The sequence below is a fragment of the Coffea arabica genome, chromosome 5c (assembly GCF_036785885.1).
Source record: "Coffea arabica cultivar ET-39 chromosome 5c, Coffea Arabica ET-39 HiFi, whole genome shotgun sequence".
In the NCBI taxonomy this organism is placed as follows: domain Eukaryota; kingdom Viridiplantae; phylum Streptophyta; class Magnoliopsida; order Gentianales; family Rubiaceae; genus Coffea; species Coffea arabica.
The window spans coordinates 16,250,803-16,255,624 of NC_092319.1; positions in this window are offsets into that span (position 1 = coordinate 16,250,803).

A 4,822-nucleotide genomic window follows, 5' to 3' on the forward strand; every position below is an offset into this window, starting at 1 on the left:
TTCCTACGTTAGCAATCTGGTAGCTTGCTTGCTGGCTGCATGGAGGTTTAACTGAACTTCAGGGTTAGTTTGGTCGTTTCATTTTAACTTATTTGGTTACTAAGAGCTATAGTTTTATTATTTCATGCATTAACTCCCAACTTTATTTGTATTTCCTTGATGTAGTAGATTTTCACACTTTAGTTTTAAAGAAAATTAACTAGTCATGTAACTTATTCAACTATATAATATATTCAAATGGCTCAAATTACAATATGTATATTTGATTCATATAAATTTTCCTTTTTACACCATTCTAGGATATTCCTAAATTCTTAATTTTTATAAAAATTCAATTAGATATTTAATTTAACTACTTATTCGTTATATGTTATATTTTCAATATCAAGGTAAATAAAATAAATGCAAAGCACACACGTAATTTTCTCGAGTTCTCACAATTAGACGAAGGATTTGGAATTTAAAGTTAAAGATAGGGATTTCTTAAAATTACACCATTAAAGGGGAGCATTAAAACTAGAAAAAGGAGAAAACTTAAATCGAAATATGTGGGACCCTTTAGAATTCTCCAATGAGTGGGTAAAGTGGCATATCAATTGGAGTTATCTGTCAAGCTGACCAAGATCTATGATGTGTTCCATCTGTCAATGCTAAAGAAATATCATCCTGACATATCTCATATACTCCAACCTGAAGATGTTGAAATGAATGAATGATTATCCTATAAAGAACAGTGCAACTTTTGGATTGAAAAGTGAAGGAATTAAGGAACAAGTAAATTCCTTTAGTCAACGTTTTATTGAAGCATCACCGATTAAAAGAAATAACTTGGGAGTTGGAAGAAGAGATGTGAAAGAAATACCCAAAACATTTTACCCACAAGTGAGAATTTGGAGAATGAAATTCTTTTAAGGGGGAAAAAGTATGAGAGTAAAAAAATGTTAACGTGAAAATTTTGTGTCCTGTTTAAAAATCAGTGCACATTGTATTTTTCCTTTTGTTAATGATTGACTTATACGTCCAATAGTTCTTTTTAACAAATGAATAAATAGGTACACCTTAGGAAATTGTATCACCTACACTATAAAACATTAGTACTAGTTAGAACTAAGAAGTTATGGTGGTAATAGCATGATAAAAAAAAAAAGCATGAATGACGAGTATCATCACACTTGTCCCTTGCACGCTTCATTCCTTCAAACTTAAAAGAATCAAGTGCTTCATTTCTTCAAACTTGAAAGAACCAAGTGTTTCAATCTTCAAAGTGGCCGAGAGAAAAGAGAGAAAGAAAACCACCAGAGAACCAGCAGCCTCTCTTCTTCTTTTTTTTCTTCAAGCTTGAGCCTCAACCAAGAAACAGAAAATCATAACTCATCTAGCTAAGGAATCGGAGAGGAAAACAAAAATTTTTCCAGCCTAGAAACTGTGAGGAACAAGAGGTAAAAACTACTAAGTTTTCCTTCATTTTCCCTCTCCTTTAGGTTAATGATATCTTAGCTTGAATTAGCCCCAAGAAAAGAGGAGTTTGATTGAGGAAAAGTTCATCGAAGTTGAAAATTTTCTGTTCAAGGTGCTACATGAAACCGAATAGAGTAAAGCTGCAACCTTTTGGTTCTTTTCCCTCAAAATTTTGTAGTATTGTATCAAAATGCACTTTACATGCATCCTAACTTCCTTATCTTGACATGCATGCAATATTTGACCTAAATCAAAGTAGGATAAATGTGAATTGTGAAGAAAACCTTGCTGAAGTTTCTATTTTTGATGCTGCATGTGGGCCGATGGAATGAAGTTGAGAATTTTCAGCTTTACCTCCAAAAATTTTGTTGGTTTTGGTAAAAAACTTACTTCATATATCATCCATTTCCTTAATCTAGACATGCATGTGAAATTTGTTGAGATAAAAGCAAGAAAAGATCAATTTTTGAAAGAAACATCAAAGATGGAAAAATTTCTGGTTGAACCATGAAGGATCAACTTTAATTCCTCCTATTTTGTTCCAGAAATTTGTTGAAACTTACAAAGAATTCACTTCCTATCTCATTAATTTCAATTATCTTAACATGGATGAAGTGTATAGTGGATTAAGGAAGGAATTTTGAGATTTTGGGAAGAATTTGAAGCTTATGGTCTCTTGGTTGCATGTTAGGTTTTAAAAACAAGGGGAAAAGGAATTTTGCCGCACATATAACATATTTCTTTTGTTATGATATACATATTAAATATATTTGATTTAGGGTAAAAAAGTTGTGAAAACTTAAATGATAAAAGGGGACGAAAGTTTTATTGAACTTAGGCGAAATTAGATCCTTAGAATTTATGATACTAAATTAAGAAGAAAACTAAAGATGATGAATTTTAAAACAAAAGAAAATAAAGTAACACTTAATCAAAGCTAGAAGGCTAAGTTATTTGAAAATTATAAATACTAAGTATAAATTTTCAGAAAAGTTGGGGTTATTTCATAAATATATAAAGTTTAACAAAATACTAAGGACTAAACTATAACTCAAAACCATAATTTTTGAAGATTTAAACTTGTTAATTAGATTAGTATAGAAAATACACCTTTTAGTATCTTAGAATAAAAAATTTGAGATAATTACATATATAAAAATACTTATGTTGGATTTCAGGAGTTGAATTTAGTCAAAAACCCTACCTCGAAAACATTGTGTAAATTGAACCTCAATCGGTGAGTGTTCCTGTTGTTATATATGATTGAATGATTTTGATTGACACTTGGTGTATACTTGACCAGTTTATGATTGTTAGAATTAAAATGGATAGTTTGGATGACTTATTTTGAATCAGTTGAATGTATAAAACTATTATTGCTGGAAAGGGTGTACTTTATCGCCCTTATTCCAAATGGAGTTGAAAAGTTAATGTTCCAAAAGTTATGTTACTTGTGCATGTTACTTTATCACGTCAGCTGAACAAGGCCCTAAAACCCATCGCTAGACAGCCTATTCGAGCCGACAATAGACTTGGTCGAATAGGCTGGCAGTCTTGGATATCGTAGATTGGTTGACCCATGGGAGATTTATGGGTTTTCTAATGTGTGAAATTGTGGTATAATCGAGTATTGCCTTGTAGCTAGTGATGATTGAATTGCTTATTGATTGAAATAAATCGTTGGACGATTGACAGTGGATAGTACGGTAATAGTGAATTGGCTTCCATAGTGAGCTCGTATCCTTTTAGTGAATTGTGCTATTTTACTTCAAAGTTGTTAATGAGACTTGTGGAATTTGCATATGTTATTATAAATTGATACTTTGGTTGGCAAATACTTGTTTCTTGTACTATTGCTTGCTTGGGACCTCACTGTACGTAAACTCATCCATTAATTGTTTTCCTTGCAGGGACGGCGGCTAAGAGAGACGAGGAATAGTGGATTTAAGTCTCGACGTTTTAAAATTGTAATAAACTTGATTTGTAGTTATGATCTATGATTATAACTTGTACTTCAAGTCCTTTTGAGTTGCAACTAGGGATGGCAACGGGGCGGGGTTGGGGCGGGAGACCCCTCCCCCGTCCCCCGCCCCGTTGCCTATTAGTTCCCCCCGTCCCCCGCCTCCCGCTCCCCCGCCCCGCCCCGCCCCGCCCCCGCCCCCGCCCCGCCTTGCCCCGCTTCCCCCGCGGGGTTAATAAAATTTTATTATAATTAAATTTTAATAAATAATCAAGTACTAAAATATCAACATATCACCAAATTATTATTCATTGTAATTTTACAATTGAAATTCATAAAAACAATCAAACAGAAGTTATTTGAATACAATCCAATATGATGAAATAAATATAACTAAAATAGTCAAGTTTTCACTTTTAGTACAAATGCAATCACTAATTCATTATTGTGTTTGTGCTTTTGTTTTGAGAAAAAAGTGTTATTCTATTAAGTGTAATTAGAAATTTAGTATAAAATGTATTAGTAAATTTAGTATAACTAATTAATAAATTTTATTAATAGACATGTATAATTATTCATATAATTGATAATATCAATTATATTACATAAACTACTATACATTATATAATACATCTAACTAATAATATCATTATCATAAGTTTATAACTAATTAACTTACATATTATATATAATTATATATATATATTTTTTTTTTGCGGGTGGCGGGGCGGGGGTATACTCCCCCGTCCCCCGCCCCGTTTCTAAGAGGGGGGAAAAATTCCCCCCCCCCGCCCCGAGAGCCCCCCGCGGGACGGGTGCCCGCATTGCCATCCCTAGTTGCAACTAGGATTATTGAAATTTTTTTTGAATGATAGCGCTTTTTAGAATTTGATATTTGTAAAATAACAAGGAGGTTGCAAAAATGAAAATATGATTGAGAAACATGTTTAGATGCAATAAAAAAAATTTTAGTAAAATTTAGAAATCCAAATAAATTTTAATAGCATCTAAGCATGGTGTATTGAAAGAGCATCTCTATAAATTTTGAGGTCTAAATCAACCATGTTTCTCTTTTTTAGCATTATCAACAAAAAAAAATGTATGCTTCTATGAAAAAAATGAGCTACTAAAAGAAAAGTTTAGACATATGCACATTCCCAAAAGAAACTGATAATATCCCGATCAGTTTTAGACTTTAAAAATATTTTTCATATTTAATTTTTAATAACAATTTTACCCATTATTAAGTCAAATTAGCAAGATAGTCTTCTCAATCTAAAAAAAAGTGCAATTATGGAATGAAATTTGACTGAGACCATATATGTAAAAATATTATTTTTATTATTATGTTAGGAACATTTATTTTGTAGATATTAATTGCCCTAGGTGTTAAATATTAAAGTT